Below are 19414 nucleotides of genomic sequence, written 5' to 3'. Positions count from 1 at the left end.
CAGTGTTGCAATGAGCATTGGGGTGCATGAATCTTTTTGAATTATGTTTTTCTCTGGATATATGCCCAGAAGTGAAAATGCAGAGTCATATGGTAGCTCTATTTTTTAGTTTTTTAAGGAACCTCCATACCGTTCTCCATAGTGGATGTACCCATTTACATTCCCATCAACAGTGCAAGAGGGTTCCCTTTTCTCCACACCCTCTCCAGCATTTATTGTTTGTAGACTTTTTGATGGTGGCCATTTTGACTGGTGTGAGGTGATACCTCATTGTAGTTTTGATTTGCATTTCTCTAATAATTAGCGATGTTGAACATCTTTTCATGTGCCTCTTGGCCATCTGTATGTCTTCTTTGGAGAAATGTCTAATTAGGTCTTCTGTACATTTTTTGATTGGGTGATTTTTTTTTTCATCCTGGAGTAGAAATGTATTTTTGTGTTTAGATGTTGCCTCAATAGCTGACTAATTCATTTATAAAAGTAAATATCTTTGACATAATTCTAGCTAAGTTTACCTTAGTCACAATTTAGAAAAATGTACAGCATTTTTATCCTGCCAGGAATCTCAGTTTTCAATTAGTGATTCTACAGATATTTCAGAGTAAAAATCATTCTTAATAATTTTGATTAATTAGCCATAAAATCATTTATTCAAAAGATATTTATTGAATACCTACTATGTGTCAGACTCTGTTATAGGTGCTGGGGATCTAGCAGTCAGTAAAAGAGGATGAAACAAAAACACTGCCCTCAGTGGAGCTTACAATCTATTCACATGGTTCCTAAAAAGTAATGAGAAAATATACCAAGGAAATGGTTTCACTAAAATTGAATCAGGTTCATACCTTCAAGCTCTTTTACAGAAAAAACCTAATAAGTAATAGCCTGTTATTTTTCGATGTTAAGGGACAAATTATTGTAGCACTGCAGTAAAAGACACTTGGGAGTAGCTTGCCTATGCCATGCAATGACACTATCTGACGAGATAGTTATCACTGTAAAAGTCCCCCTTTCATCAACTGAGCTCTGATAAAGGAAGGCTCTAAAAAGTTCAGTCTTTGAGATCGCCCTATGTACTTATCAATAATGCATGGAGTTCTATTTGTTATTCATGCTTAACTTGAAATTGTTCTCATTAACCCTTGAGGGTAGATTATCAGATCCAGGAGTGTTTTGAATGTTGGGATAAATTAGTTCCCTTTCTTCAGTAGCTCATTCAACTGTGTATTTTGACATCCTTCTCTTTAATGTTATACTTAATATTAATTTGTCCACTTTCTTTTTCTTGCATATACATTTTTCAGTTCAATCGTACATGAGTGTATATGGTAAACCATAGTAATCACAGTGCATAGCATATTAATACTTTCAATTCAGTTTAAAACAACTAGAAAAGAAAGAGAAAAAAATCCCCAAATCCATTCAAAGCTCACATTCTCTACATCCTCCAAATGAGGAGACTTCAACCCCAAGCTTACTTTCATTTCCCAGAGAGTTATTTTAGGTACCATAAGACTTATTCTTTCTGTCTTTGACATTCCAGTACTGAAAGCATGAAAGATTTTGCTTTTCTTCTGGTTATTGTTCCCAATCACCACTCTAAACCACCCTCCTAAAAGAGTTATAAAATAAACAAATTTTTAAAAGCATACAGGTCCACATCTCGATATAGAGGAATAAGTTCAAGTCCTTCATCAAGCTTATTAGTTTTGGGATCTTGGGTTAGTCACTTAACTACCAGTTCTTTAACATCTTGGTGGGTCCAATTAATAAAAGCACAGAGAGAAGAAATATAGGTTATTGTAGATATTAATGCTTTCAATTGGCAAATTTTAAGAGAAATAACATTAAACAAAATGACTTATAGAGAAAATATGTGCTCTACTGTCATTCAGAAACAATAAACTGCACACTCACAAAACTACAGAAAGGTACTGCTAACATCCACAGACCACTCAGTTATAAATTTCTTTTACAATGACTTTTCTTTCTTTGATTTTGTACAAGTAAATAACAGAATATAGATTTTCCATCCATGAATGTTGCAAAGTAATGCTGGCTTTTCAAACACGCAGCTTTAATTATAGAGAGTAATCAGTAACTGAGTTAATGCAGATTTTTAATACTACATGTATAATTATTTAAGATAGCATGCACATTTACATTAAAAGTGCAAAACAAAACCAAAAAAAAGAGTGTAATTAGGAAAATAAACAGATCTTCACTAGAGAGGTTTCTCCTTTCTTGCACAACTTTGAATCCTCAAAACCCTAAGGCTGTTTGGTCAATATTTATACTAGTGAGTAGAATAATCATTTATCATTTAGTTCATTGAGCTACCCTTGGGCATTTTCACTCATGAAAAGGGAGAACTGTAGGGTTTTTTTTTTCATCTTGTTGCTATGAATTTTGGATGCTACTTTATAGTGCTATTTCTTAAGTATTAAATTGTTTTAAAAACTCAGCTGGGCTTTTGCAAACAACTTGTCAGTTCTTCAAAAAATTAAGCATAGAATTACAGTATGACCAAGCAATTTGACTCTTAAGTATATATCCACAAGAACTGAAGATATAAGTTAACATAAAAACTTGTACTTGGATATTCATAGCAGCATTATTCATAATAATAAAAATACTGGATAAAACTGAACATCCATCAACTGATGAATGGATAAAAATGTATGAAATATCCATGTAATGGAATATCAATAATGTTAAAAAGTAATGAACTACTGATACATGCTATAACATGAATGAACCTTGAAAACATTATACTAAGTGAGAGAATCCAGGCACAAAAATGTCTCATATTGTTTGCTGTTGTTTATATGAAATGTCCAGAATAGGCAAAGCTACAGAGAAAGAAAGTAGATTTGTGGTTGCCAGGGGCTGAGGGGAGGAGGGAATGGAAAGTGATTGCTATGAAAATGTTCTGGAATTTGATAGTGGTGATGGATGCACAACTTTGTGAATATACTATAAAACTACTTAAAATTGTACACTTTAAAGAAGTGAACTTTGTATTATGTAAGTTATATATCAATATAAAAATATGATGTCATTAAAAAGTGCAACGTAAAAAAACTTATTTGGTTCCCCTATTTACCGGTCGTGTGGATTTAGGCAAATTACTAAGCCTCTCTGAGCTTCGATTTTCGTCATCTGCATAAGAGGGATAAATAATATCAAATATGCAAGGTTATTGTGAAGTGATAAAATATGAAAATCCCGAGATGCAGTAAATACTTATAAGTGGTGCTATTATTATTATCATTGTCATTATTACTATCATTTTCAAATCAAGGATTAGAAAGGGGCTCAGAAATCTTCAACTCCCTCAGTTGACTAATGAAATGTCTCATCTTCCTGCCCTGTGTTCTTTCTTCTTATGCTGCATATGTGTGTGTGTGTGTGTGTGTGTGTGTGTGTGTGTATATAAATTACTGCAAATCAATAAAAAACAGAGGTATATGTATACACACATGCATTATACACATACATATACTAATATACATATGTTAAATAATATCTAAATAATTCTTTGTATCATATTTGTAGTTTTATTTTCTCAATAAACTGGCTATCATTGCTATGGAGTATCTTCCAGTGACACTGCATTCATATTTGAAAGGCTATACTCCTTAAAATACAAACAAACAAGTCTAAGTATGCAGATTATGGGATTTCTTTGGGTGTCGATCAAGATGTAGTCCACTTTGGGCTACACTGATTTACCCTTAACTTACTGAAATAAGAACTAGTAGGTATAATTTTGTCTACATTTAAACATAGAGACAAACCATCTAACCATTTAAGTCAGGGAAGTGGTTTTATTTTTCTAGTCACTAAATTTCTAAAGATGTTACTATCTTAGGGTTTATATGACAACATATTAAAATTATATAGCCATTTATACTTAGGGCAAGATCGTTCTACCTATGTTTAGGTTTCCCTAACCACTTGAAAAATTCTATAATTTCTAGAACACTTGCTTGAAACTAAGCACATTTCATATATGATAATATATTTTGTATATAGCAATTATTATTATTATTTAGAGTCATTACATTCATTGAGTATAGTGCCCATGAACTTAATTGCATACAACTTTGCTAAGAACTTTAAATGAGATAATGTACATAAGGTACTTAGCAAAGATGCAAATACCATATTGTTCTTTTATGATACCTTATATTTGTATTTGTATACAATGCTTTACAGTTTTAAAAAGAGATTTCATATATATGATCTTAATTAGTGGTACAAAATCAGCATGAGAATAATGAATAGTGCTGCATATATATTCATTTCAAGCATTTGATATTCAAACACATTACTTTTGTCAAAAATAGCTAATGATATATATTCAGTACTTTTCTCTCCTTTTCACAGATGGAAAGATTGAGATATACAGAACTTAGATGACTCAAATATGGATGATCAGAGTAGAGTGAATTGGATATGAAAGTTTTCTCTAGAATTTTCTTGCTGAAAGGTATAGTTAACTGAAAGCAACATGAAATTAATTATTGGCCCTTCAAAAGGAAAAGACAAAAGGACATCGGACATTGAAAAAAGGACATGGTGCTGATATGTACAGAATACTCACAGGTAAAATACACTGTGACATTGTTCTTTATACTCAGCATTTCTCAGATTCACAGATAAGAAGTATATCAGTTTAATGATGGATAAAAGGCACTAATACCCAGAGATTCATCTCATTAGATTTCCAGCCCATATCCCTTTGAGAATCACTATGGTGTAGAGACAAGAATATTGTGTTCTGGAGAGGGGTGGATCTTGAGTAGTTGAGAACTCTAACCAAAGTATATGGTTTGTGGGGGGGGAGTGGCAAAGAAATCAATGATATAAATAGCTTGGACTAGACTAATAGGCTTAGTATGCTAAACTAATTAATTAGGTTTTATACTGAAGAGAGGGATGTGATATTCTATGGGATGTTTATAGGTGTTTCGATCAAAGAAAGAGGATTCTGTGGTCCAATATATTTGGAAAATGCTGGATTAAGTGATCCAACATTTCCCAGAGCCTTGATTATGCCTACATGTATTGTCAATTGCCATTCAACGTGTTCTAATACACAACTGGTGTTCTCAAACACAACACTAGTACACTCATTTGCTCATGAGGGCAAAGACCAGCATTTTGCTCTGAGTGTCTGGCACATATTAAGTGCTCAATAAATATTTGCTACATGAATGAGTAAATGATTGAATAGTTGAATGATCAGTAAATATTACATAACAATTTGTTGAACTTAATTTTGAGAAAGAGGAACAGGCTTAAGAAACTGATTGGATATAAAGGGTGAGAGGGAGAGAGAAGTCAATAACAAGAAAGAGACTAATTCCCAGAATTTGAGGTATGAGAAGAGGGCAGCCCATCTATCAGTGTGCCTCATTGCATCTTGGTCTCCTGCTCCCCAAAATATCTGCTATAGCTCATCAACTTTACTCCCTCTATCCTCTCCTCAATCTTCTGTCTTCCATGTATATTTTCCAATTTTCCCTGTGAATTTTCCCAGCCTTGGAAGATAATTAACATGAGATTTTTCCTCTCAGTTGTCCCATAGTTATGGGCAAGCTCCATCAGTAGTGGTTTACTGGAGTTTCCTGATCTCTTCTGAATTGAAGAACATATTTCTGACCCAATGTTCCTCAATGACACAGGAAAGCTAGCGGAAACCCTCTGATATTTGTTCTTCTAGACAGTCCTACAGTTTTTGTACGTTTAGTTCCCTGTGTAAATCTCTTTCTGCTTGAAATACCTAGAACAATTTATTTTTTCCCTCACTTTTTTGGATGAAGAAACTGAGGCTCAGAGAATTTAATTAACTTGTCCAAAGTTATACAGACATAATAACAGCTACAGTAACAACAGTTTTAACCTGAATTTTAAAAGACATGCACCTGAAATCCAAATAGAAAAGTAATTGACCTTCCATCTTGGATTCCATGGACCACTATTATAATTACTCTCTTACCTACATCTTGAAGTACCTTGACCTTCTATGCCTCTAACATACTCATATAGCTAAATCCAACTGTATTCCTTCTCTGTACCAAGCTTGATGAGCTAAATACAAAAGAGGAAAATATCCAATCATGCTGATCGCTTTTACTTTAAATTTATGAGCACAAAGCTCAAGCAGCTTCTTAGTGCAGTCTGGCAATCATACTCGATTCGCTTGTCAATTAACTTTCTCAACTCTCTGAGGTGACTGTATATCACCTTCTTATTTCTCCTCAAACATCTAACACCTCTTCCCTCTTCTTATTCTTGGTTAAAGTCCTTGCTTCTTGTTCACTGCATAGTACTAACAGAAGTGATTTTCCTCATATTCCCTGTATTGACCATCCTATCTTCCCCTAGACCCATATATTCTGCCTTGTCCCTGTCATAAGTGAAGGTCTCTACTTGTTCACTGAATCTTACCCTCTCCTTCCCAAAAACTTCATGCCTACAATCATCCCCTTTCAACGAACAAACATAGTATAATATTTCCCATTAAAAAAAAAGCCCTCTGTTGGGAAAGACAATCATTTCAGCTTGTCAGCCTTTTCATGGTCACATAAGAGCAGCCTGGGGCCTAAAACATTTCCTTGCGAAGAGATAAAGAGCCCTCACAGCCTGTGCTGGGCACATCTTATTGTTTGGGAATTTCTTTCTCTGTTCAGGGCTTGATGTATACTTATTTGTTCTGCTTAAGTATGCATCATGTGGCACTTGGCCCACCCCACTGCTATATCTGTTCCCAGTGCGGAGGGAACAGGGTCTTTCTATTGCAGCACAATGCAGGATGTACGTGGGTATACCGCCCATGTTGGCTGTGGAATGGTTCTGCTGGCCATGAGGGACCAATGCATTGCAAGGGGCTGGATCTTGTGCACTCTCTCCTCTTGCTCTAAGTTAATACGTACCACTTGAGACTGGTGTGCATGTTGTCTGTTCTCAGTGACCTCGATTCATGCATTGATCTCTTTCTTGGTTGGCACTATGTTATAGTCTAAATAACATAACCTTTTAACCTTGGCTGCACTCCTGTTAAACTCTATCTTGTGGCACAGCCTAATCACCCAATGAACAGTGAAACACCCTCCCATGGTTCTAGGATGCAGAGTCAAAATCTTTATTGCAAGTAATCTCTCCATAAAATTAACTGCTCTACACACATGCCTCTACTTCACTTGAGAAGTTGCTGTTTCAAAGAGACCTTAAGATCAGTTACTAGAGGAAATGACAAAATGAGCAAGAATGCAGTGACATACTCAATATAATTACAAAGTTTGAACATATTCAATAGTCTAATGAACACTAAAATCTAAAAGTTCAAATACTGAAGGCTTATTATATGACAGATAACAAACATTTGACATAAAATATTTTCATTAATCCTCATATTAATCTTATAAGTAAGGCTTTTTGATTGATCCAATTTTATAGATGATGAAAACAACGCACATCAAATACTACTTACATGCCCAAGATCCCACAGCTATTAAGTGGTGGACCTGGGATTTGAACCAAAGCAATGTGACTCCAGAGTTTTTGCTCTTTAACCATTACTCTATACTGTGAATGCATAAAAACTTTTCCTTACCACCACTCATTGTTCTTGCTGAGCTTGCAATTCAAGCAGATTGAGCTGAGCCAAATATAACTCACATCTGCTATGCAGTAAGTTCTTGATATCACAAGCTAAATTAGGAGCTTCTTCCACAATTAAGATCTAAGACAAACTTTATTAACTGACCAAGTAAGATGCCAATTAAGGACCACGCGATTGAAAGCCTAGAGAATACTCAGAAGTGCTGACAGCAGATGTGAGAGCAAGTAGGTACTTAAAAGTTAATAGCATTCTTTTTTGCTCTGTGTTCAAAATAAGAATTTAGTGACACAGGTTCAAGTGATAAGATTCTACGACTTTCTCACAAAATAGTCTTCAAAGTATTGTTTAAATAATTCAGATGCAAAGATATTAGAGCTGAGTTCTTAGATTCAAAATGGCTAATTTTTATCAATTAGGATACCTTTCAATCAGGATGGCCTGTCATCATTGGGACCTCACTAAGTTTTTTATGAATCAACTTTCTGTTTTCTTAGATAACTTTAGGGAAACAAACACCATCACAGATCATCAAGGAAATGAACCTAATTTGAGGTAAATATTCTACATAAAAGCAAATGTAAATTACTTGAAAATTATACTGGTGGTAGAGGTAGAGATTGTTGTTTTCGTAAATCAGCTGTACTTTAGAACATTTGGGTATGTAGGAGCTTTAGATATGCATTTGGTATGTAAATTTAAAAATTAATTATTGATTCAAAAATGAAACACATTTTAATTCACATGAATATTGTGAAGTAGCTTATAACTCGAAATGGCTATCAAAGGTGGCCTGTTAACAGAAACTGTTAACTTTTGAAGTACATGAAGTTTATTTATAAAAGCCCTCTTTGGGTGGTATGAAGTCAAAAGCACATCTTTTCTTTCCTCTCTATGTAATTTGAAATATACAGAGCAGTTTTTATATTATCACAAAGTATTCTATTATTTCTCTGCAATCAAAAAGGTCTTTCCAACAAAGTACTTTTTTTTGTGATTACCCTTTTATAGAAAGATTATTTTGCACTGCAGTACAAAACCTAGTTATGTACAATACATTGCTCTCATCCTGTTTGAACAATAGTTTGGAGACTTCTAACAACTCAGGTGTTGTATGCAAATGTACCAGTATTTAGCAGCAGCGCTCCATAATGTCAGCATGACTCTGGCACTTCTATTTTAATGAATAAGAGTCTAGGTCTTCAATATACCTTACTTTATACAGAGTTTTCAGGAACACTGTTTGAGGATCAATTCTGTTTTTGTTCCTCTCGAGAGATTTCACACATAATGACGTCATGGTTTTACGCCTAGAACTAGATTCTTTTTCATTAAAATCATATTATCTAGATAATAGAGTATAATTACTAAATGAGTTCTAGACAAAATGGGTGTTTTTGAAAAGTTAGGAGAAATGATTTCACATCTACTTATTTATTTCATAGAGGAAAAAAATGGAGTGGTAGAAGTGTTTGCATTTGCACATTGTATTTGGTTCTATCCATAAAGAGGAATTTGAATATTCAACACGGGTCTTGAAATATATAATATACACACCTTTCAAAGCTTTGCCATGATCAAATATTCTGAAACAGAACATAGAATTTGAGTTCCATAAGACGAACATCACACCATGGTGCACAGTAAGTACAACAAAAGTGTCCTTCTGAGATCCCTAGAGATATTTTATTTTAAACTCCAAACTCTTAGTCACAGAGTATATAATTTATGCCATAATCACACATTTTTTGGATATATTAATGTAAATACATAAAGATATTTGGAGAAAAGAATACAGAAGAAGAAAATCACATTGTTGAATTAAAAAATATGTTCACATTTATAAGCTGCAAGTTTTATCTTCCATTGGCATAAAGGATTATCAATCCATTGCTTCAAAAGCAGCTCTAGGTATCAGAGTTATCAAAAAATTTTGATCAAAAATCGTCTGCAGGGACTTCCCTGGTGGCGCAGTGGTTAAGAATCTGCCTACTATTGCAGGGGACACAGGTTCGAACCCTGGTCCGGGAAGATCTCACATACCACAGAACAAATAAGCTGTGCACCACAACTACTGAGCCTGCACTCTAGAGCCTGTGAGCTACAACTACTGAAGCCCGCGCACCTAGAGCCCATGCTACACAACAAAGAGAAGCCACTGCAGTGAGAAGCCCGTGCACCACAACGAAGAGTAGCCAGCATTCGCTGCAACTAGAGAAAGCCCACATGCAACAACGAAGACCCAACAGAGCCAAAAATAAATAAATAAATTTATTAAACAAAAATCCTGTGCAACTATGTATCCTTTGATGAACATCAGCAAAATGTCAGTTATTCAAGGTGAATATGTACTAATGTAAAGCTTGGAGAATATAGTTAACAATACTGTATTGTATACTTGAAATTTGCTAAGAAGGTAGATCTTATATTAAGTCTTTTATTCATCCCACACACATACACATACACTAACACAAACGAAAACTGTAAACATGTAGAGTTTATGGATATATTAATTAGCTTGATTGTGGTGATCATTCACAATGTATACATAACAAAACACCAAGTTGTACATGTTAAATATATACATAGTTCATGTGTCAATTATACCTCAATAAAGCTGTTAAAAAATCTCATGAGAGAAAAGGAACATGCTGTCTGGACCCTCTATGATACCTAAGAGGTGAATGTACAACAGGATAGCAATAACTCTTTGGCGATTTATTACTTTTTCAATAGGGATATATTGCATCAACTAAGAGAACCAATGTCAAAAATTGTTAAGAGAACACTCAAAATGGGAGAAAATATTTGTAAACAAAGCAATTGACAAGGGATTAATCTCCAAAATATACAAACAGCTCATGCAGCTTAATATCAAAAGAACAACCCAATCAAACAATGGGGGAAAATCTAAATAGACATTTCTCCAAAGAAGACATACAGATGGTCAAAAAGTACATGAAAAGATGCTCAACATCATTAATTATTGGAGAAATGCAAATCAAAACTACAATGAGGTATTACCTCACACTGGCCAGAATGCCATCATCAAAAAATCCACAAATAAATGCTGGAGATGGTGTGGAGAAACGGGAACCCTCTTACACTGTTGGTGGGAATGTAAGTTGGTACAGCCACCATGGAGAACAGTATGGAGGTTCCTTAAAAACTAAAAATAGAGCTACCATATGATCCATCAATCCCACTCCTAGGCGTATATCTGGAGAAAACTGTAATTCAAAAAGGTACATGAACCACAATGTTCACTGCAGCACTATTTACAGTAGCCAGGACATGGAAACAACTGAAATGTCCATCAACAGAGGAATGGAAAAAGAAGATTTGGTACATATATGCAATGGAATATTACTGATCCATAAAAAGAAACAAAATTGTGTCATTTGCAGAGATGTGGATGGATGTAGAGGTGGTCATACAGAGTGAAGTAAGTCAGAAAGAGAAAAACAAATATTGTATATTAATGCATACGTGTGGAATCTAGAAAAATGTTATAGATGATCTTATTTGCAAAGCAGAAATAGAGATACAGACAGAGAACAAACGTATGGATACCAAGGGGGAAAGGGGGCATAGGATGAATTGGGAAACTGGGATTGACATATATACACTACTATGTATAAAATGGAGAAAGACAAGTATTGTATAATAGCTCAAATGGTACAGATGCACTTATCTGTAAAGCATAAATAGAGTCACAGATGTAGAAAACAAACTTATGGTTACTAAGGGTGAAAAGGGGGAGGTGGGACAAAGTGGGAGATTGAGATTGACATATATATACTATTATGTGTAAAATAGATAACTAATGAGAACCTACTATATAACACAGGGAACTCTACTCAGTGTTCTGTGGTGACCTAAATGGGAAGGAAATCCAAAAAAGAAGGGATATAAATATATGTATGGCTGATTCATTTTGCTGTACAGCAGAAACTGACACAGCAGTGTAAAGAACTATACTTCCAATAAAAAACAAAACAAAAAAAAAACTAAAAATAGAGCTACATGTAATCCTGGAATCCCACTCCTGGGCATATATCTAGAGAAAACCATGGTTCAAAAGGATACATGCACCCCAATGTTCATTGCAGCACTATTTATAATAGCCAAGACATGGAAGCAACAAAAGTGTCCATCATCAGAGGACTAGATGAAGAAGATGTGGCATATATATATGTGTGTGTGTGTGTGTGTGTGTGTGCGTGTGTGTGTGTGTGTGTGTGTGTGTATATATATATATATATAATGGAATATTACTCAACCATAAAAAAGAATGAAATATTGCCACTTGTAGCGACATGGAATGACCTAGAGAATATCATACTGAGTGAAGTCATTCAGACAGAGAAAGACATATATTATATGAAATCACATATGTGAAATCTAAAAAATAATGCAAATGAATCTATCTACAAAACAGAAACAGACTCACATACATAGAAAACAAACTTATGATTACCAAAGGGTAGAGGTATGGGGGTGCTAAATAAGGAGTATGGGATTAAAAGATACAAACTACTACACAAAAAATAGATAAGCAACAAGGATTTACTATATAACATAAGAACTATGGGTTGGCCCAAATTAACTTTTAGGCCAACCCAATGTATTCAATATCTTGTAATAACCTATAATGGGAAATAACCTGAAAAAAATATATTTAACTGAATCACTTTGCTGTACACCTGAAACTAACACAATATTGTAAATCAACTATACTTCAATTAAAAATATATTCTGGAGTTTTGTTTTATTCTTTATTTTCTAGGTTGAAGGCATTTTTTTGCAAATAAGGATTAAATATACCTTAGTATTGATAACTATATTGAATACAATTCTAGTCATTATAATTAAAGCTGTTAAATTTAACTTTACCTGTTAATTAGAAAACGGTTAATATAGTTAAAACTTATATGAAACATGTTCAAATTATATTCTTTTGATGTTTAATTGTATTACTAGTATTAGTAATACTAGTATACTAATATGTATTACTAGTTTTCCTTGAATTTAATATTATCAAACAGGACCAGGATGTAATCTATGTTGGAAGCATCACTGCATGAACTTCCTCAATGTCTCTCTTCTTGATTTCAAAATTTATCTATATTTATACCAAACATACATTTTTCTTCCTGTTTCAGAGAAAACATTTGGTCTTTTTCTTTCTAAGGCCCTAGATTTCTTCTTCGTCTTCTTTTTAAAATTTTTACATTTATATTACATTCTTTTTCATCTCTCTCACCGCAGTCTTTTCCTTCATTTGTTTTCAATCTCCCACTTGACACCAAATCTCTTCCCTTCATTATAAAAACAAATTCAAGATGTTCCCACTCACAGAAAAAAAATGAAAATAAAACCAAAAAAGTCCCTAAATCCTGATAGCTCTCAAGCTGCAATGTCTTTTTCAATTCCTTCATTTCAAAATTCTTAAAATAATAATCTATACTTCCATAACCTCATTACCCACATCATTCTGTAAATCCTTCACATGCCCTTCTAAAGTGTACTATGTCACTCAAAGTTCACCAGCTAAAAAACCCAATAGCTTTTCTTAGTTTTTAAGGAACCTCCGTACTGTTCTCCATAGTGGGTGTATCAATTTACATTCCCACCAACAGTGCAAGAGGGTTCCCTTTCCTCCACACCTTCTCCAGCATTCATCATTTATAGATTTTTGAAGATGACCACTCTGACTGGTGTGAGGTGATAGCTCACTGTAGTTCTGATTTGCATTTCTCTAATGATTTTGAGCATTCTTTCATGTGTTTGTTGGCAATGTATATATCTTCTGTGGAGAAATGTCTATTCAGGTCTTCTGCTCATTGCGACCCAGGAATCCCAACACTGAGCATATACCCTGAAAAAACCATAATTCAAAAACAATCATGTACCATAATGGTCGTTGAAGCTCTATTTACAATAGCCAGGATATGGAAGCAACCTAAGTGTCCATCAACACTTTCTATCCTGTTCCATTGATCTATATTTCTGTTTTTGTGCCCGTTTTTGTGCCAGTAAGTCAGCATAGAGGGAACTTACCTCAACATAATAAAGGCCATATATGACAAACCCACAGCCAACACTGTTCTCAGTGGTGAAAACCTGGAACCATTTCCACTAAGATCAGGAACAAGACAAGGTTGCCCAATCTCACCACTATTATTCAACATATTTTTGGAAGTTTTAGCCACAGCAATCAGAGAAGAAAAAGAAATAAAAGGAATCCAAATTAGAAAAGAAGAAGTAAAGCTGCCACTGTTTGCAGATGATATGATACTATACATAGAGAATCCTAAAGAAGCTACCAGAAAACTACTAGAACTAATCAATGAATTTGGTAAAGTAGCAGGATACAAAATTAATGCACAGAAATCTCTTTCATTCCTATACACTAATGATGAAAAATCTGAAAGAGAAATTAAGGAAAGACTCCCATTTACCATTGCAAAAAAAAGAATAAAATACCTAGGAATAAACCTACCTAAGGAGACAAAAGACCTGTATGCAGAAAACTATAAGACACCAAAGAAAGAAATTAAAAATGCTACAAACAGATGGAGAGATATACCATGTTCTTGGATTGGAAGAATCAATATTGTGAAAATGACTTTACTACCCAAAACAATCTACAAATTCAATGCAATCCCTATCAAACTACCACTGGCATTTTTCACAGAACTAGAACAAAAAAATTCACAATTTGCATGGAAACACAAAAAACCCCGAATAGCCAAAGCAATCTTGAGAAAGAAAAATGGAGCTGGAGGAATCAGGCTCCCTGACTTCAGACTATACTACAAAACAACAGTAATCAAGACAGTATGGTACTGGCACAAAAACAGAATGATAGATCAATGGAACAGGATAGAAAGCCCAGAGATAAACCCACGCACATATGGTAACCTTATCTTTCATAAAGGAGGCAAGAATATACAATGGAGAAAAGAAAGCATCATCAATAAATGGTGCTGGGAAACTGGACAGCTACATGTAAAAGAATGAAATTAAAACACTCCCAACACCATATACAAAGAAAATCTCAAAATGCATTAAAGACCTAAATGTAAGTCCAGACACTATAAAACTCTTAGAGGAACGTGTAGGCAGAACACTCTATGATATAAATCACAGCAAGATCCTTTTTGACCCACCTGCTAGAGGAATGGAAATAAAAGCAAAAATAAGCAAATGAGACCTAATGAAACTTAAAAGCTTTTTCACAGTAAAGGAACCCTTAAACAAGACAAAAAGACAACCATCAGAATGGGAGAAAATATTTGCAAATGAAGCAACTGACAAAGGATTAATCTCCAAAATTTACAAGCAGCTCATGCAACTCAATATCAAAAACACAAACTACCCAATCCAAAAATGGGCAAATGACCTAAATAGACATTTCTCCAAAAAAGATATACAGACTGCTAACTAGCACATGAAAGGATGTTCAGCATCACTAATCATTAGAGAAATGTAAATAAAAACTACAATGAGTTATCACCTCACACCGGTCAGAATGGCCATCATCAAAAACTTCTACAAATGATAAATGCTGGAGATGGTGTGGAGAAAAGGGTACCCTCTTGCACTGTTGGTGAGAATGTAAATTGATAGAGCCTCTATGGAGAACAGTATGGAGGTTCCTTAAAAAAACTAAAAATAGAATTACCATATGACCCAGCAATCCCATTACTTGGCATATACCCTGAGAAAACCATAATTCTAAAAGAGTCATGTACCACAATGTTCATTGCAGCTCTATTTACAATAGCCAGGACATGGAAGCAACCTCAGTGTCCATCAAGAGATGAATGGATAAAGAAGATGTGGCACATATATACAATGGAATATTACTCAGCCATAAAAAGAAAAGAAATTGAGTTATTTGTTGTGAGGTGGATAGACCTAGAGACTGTCATACAGAGTGAAGTAAATCAGAAAGAGAAAAACCAATACAGTAAGCTAACACATATATATGGAACCCAAAAAACAAACAAAAAAATGGTTCCAAAGAACCTAGGGGCAGGACAGGAATAAAGACTCAGATGTACTGATGTAGCGAATGGACTTGAGGACATGGGGAGGGGGAAGGGTAAGCTGGGACAAAGTGAGAGAGTGGCATGTACATATATTCACTACCAAATGTAAAATAGATAGCTAATGGGAAACAGTCACATAGCACAGGGAGATCAGCTCGGTGCTTTGTGTCTACCTAGAGGGGTGGGTTATTGAGGGTGGGAGGGAGACCCAAGAGGGAGGGGATATGGGCATATATATATACGTATAGCTGATTCACTTTGTTATACAGCAGAAACTAACACAGCATTGTAAAGAAATTATACTCTAATAAAGGTGTTTAAAAAAAAAACAGAGTATCTTATTTGTAATACTTCATGATGTTGAGACAAGAGGAATAGACATATAAAATTTCATTTATAAAGATCTAAACCTAGAATCTTCCATTCTTATTCCTTGTGGTAAACAGAAAAATATTTACTTTATCTTTAAATGGAAAAAAAAGGACAGGACTGATAATATTAAGAATGAATGTTTCTTTGACTGGAGGCAGTATAAAAGGGAAGAATATTTACACATGGGAATTAAAGGATATTTGTTTCTGTTACACTTCTGTAGGATGATAAGCCAATATGTAATAAGTTTAATCATATATTTTGACATATTTGAGTGAGATATTTATATATGGGATATCAAAATAAAAATAATTTATACATACTCAATTTCTACAACTTACCCACAATTTATGCTGTATTAAATATTCTAAAGACAATTTTTGCCTTATTATTTAGTTCTTACTGAGGTTTAAAATTCTTTTTTCATTCAATACACAGTTTTGAAGAACAACTATGTCCTAGGGACTCTGCTAGGCATTCAGGGTATACATAAAAATAAGACACCCTTTCCCAATTTAGAAATTTCACAATATAGTAGGAGAGATGTACATAAACAATTTATCATAATCCTATTAGATAACTATTATATTAGAAATATTTGTCAAGTGCTATAGGAATTGACTGAAAATTCACCCATGTATTACAAAATTCAAAGACACTGAAGAGAAGCACTTCACATGAATGCACTTCAAATACATATCATAGCTCTGGTCATGACAATTACTCAATTTAATGTTACTCTCACACCTTAATCTTCCCTTCAAGGAAGGGAAGGAACACATGTGCAAATCAAAACAAAATGTAGTGCTCATTTAAAATATCAAATTGACTCTATTTCTGCCTTGCAAACTTGTTCACCTGTACCATGAAGAGAACAAGCGTATGGACACCATTGGGGAAAGCTGGGGTGTGGTGGTGTTGGTGGGATGAACTGGGAGATTGGGATTGACATATATACACTAACATGTATAAAATAGATAACTAATAAGAACCTGCTGTATAAAAAAATAAAATAAAAAATAAAATATCAAATTGAAATACATTTTGGCTATTTTCCACCAGTAGACTTATTTGATGCTCATGTTCTTTCAAGAAACAGCAGCCAAAATATAGTCAAACATATGAGAGATTTATTAGGGTAAATTCCTGGAGGGAGGGAAAGAACCTGGAGAGGTTGGGAATGCTGTCAGGCCATGATGTAGGTTTGACTCTCCTGAAGAAGAGCGGGAAGGATAGAAGATTGTATAAAAATTTTGTAGACTGAGGTGCACATTCTAAGAATGTTCATCATTGCCAATTCAGAGTACTCAAGCCAAAGTCAATCTGCAGAGCAGTTGCCCCTATGAGGAGTCTCAGTTCTCTGAGGTACCCGTCTACCTTAGTAAACCTGCTCATCGACTGACAGCAGTTCATGGGTAATGTGGCTTCAGAGCACAGTACTTGGGGCTTTGAGTCAATCATATCCTGCAGTTGGAAATCTGTGAGGTGTATTTTCTTATTTGTCACAATCCCTTTCATGCAACTAATTAAAATGTATACAGAAGCAAAGTAATAGTTACTTAAGGAAGAAACACCCTTATTTTCCCATTTTATACTATTAATACCCTTCTTTGATATAGAGGTTGTTTAGTGATATGTTGCATTTTTTGTCTGTTGTTTGTGTTATCAGAAACATCAGTGTCTTTCACTTTTGTATATTTTGTCCTGAATGCAAATAAGGATTACTAAACCATCTCTAACATTTTGTAGTTCCATTAATTCTTTTTTACTTTTAGGTGGCAAATTTTGAACATACACAAAAGTTATAGAGTAGATAAAATCAGAAATTAATTATTTAGAAAACAAAACTAAAACATAACATTATAAAACATTTATTTTAAACAATGAAAAAATTTTGTAGTAAAGACTAAGCAATTGTTTTTAGAATTGACATCAAAACAATGTTCCATAACAGGAAAAAAATTATAAATAAGACTTCATAAAAATGAAAATTTTTTGACCTGATAAATGTAAGTGACAAACTATGAGAAAATAATAGCAAACCACAAATTTGATAAAGGACTGCTTTCTATAATTTGTAAAGAACTCCTACAGTTCAACTAAAAAGATGTCCAATTACAAAATGAGCAAAAGACAAGAGGAGACATTTAGCCAGAGAAGATACAGAGATGGCAAATAAACATATGTAAAGATATTTAATGTTATTAGCCATCAATGAAAGGCAAATTAAGGTCACAATGGGATATCAATACACATCTATGAGAATGGTAAAAATAAAATATAGTGTCAGTAACAAATTCTGGAAATGATATAGATAAATGGAATCACCTTACATGACTAATGGGAAGATCAAATGTCTCAGACGGCAGATAGAAACTGGCATACTCTACTCTAAATGCTTGGGCATCACAGAGAACAAAAGTATTGAGGGGCATATTGCTGTTTCAGAGAACCTATGGCACAGCAGAGAAAACCAGAAAGAGCAAGAGATTATGAGCTTCTGAAAAAAGGAACCATCAAATCTCTCTAACTAGGAGCTTACATGCACAAGTCCCAGAGAAGATAAATCTATAGAAAAGGTTTGAGAGGCCCCCAGAATCAAGAGCCAAGCTGATTGATGAAGGTCTTTCCCTATAGAAAGCCAATACATAAAGACTGGGAAAGTTTTTGTTGTTTTGTTTTGGTTTGTTTTTTTAATGTGTGGATACCAACACAAAGTGACAAGGAAAATGAAGAAACAGGGGAAAATGGTCCAATCAAAGGAACAAAATAAATGTCCAGAAACCAACCCCCTCCCCCCAAAAAACCCAGAAGTATATGAATTACCAGGCAAAGAATTCAAAATAGCCATCAAAAAGATGCTCAATGAGCTCTGGAAAATGATGCATGTACAAAATAAGAATTTCAACAAAGAGATAGAAAATATTAAAAAGAAGCAAATAGCTAAATAGAAATGAGCTAGCAAGCCATGAAAAGACATGGAAGAACCTTAAAGGTATATTACTAAGAGAAAGAAGCCAATCTGAAATGGCTACATACTATATTATTCCAACTATATAATATTTTAGAAAAGGTAAATCTATGGAGACAGTAAAAATATCAGTGTTTACTAAGGAGTGTGTGTGTGGGAGAAGTGATGAATAGGCAGGGCACAGAGAATTTTTAGGGCTGTGAAAATACTATAAATGATATTATAATGACACATATATGTCAGTATACATTCGTCCAAACTACAGAATGTACAAAACCAAGAGTGAACCATAATGTAAACTATGGACTTTGGCTGATTATGATATGTCAATGTAGGTTAATCAACTTTAACAAATGTACTATTCTGCTGGGTGTGGATTAT

Source organism: Globicephala melas, chromosome X (genome assembly GCF_963455315.2).
Source record: "Globicephala melas chromosome X, mGloMel1.2, whole genome shotgun sequence".
In the NCBI taxonomy this organism is placed as follows: Eukaryota; Metazoa; Chordata; class Mammalia; order Artiodactyla; family Delphinidae; genus Globicephala; species Globicephala melas.
This window is presented reverse-complemented; position numbering follows the sequence as displayed.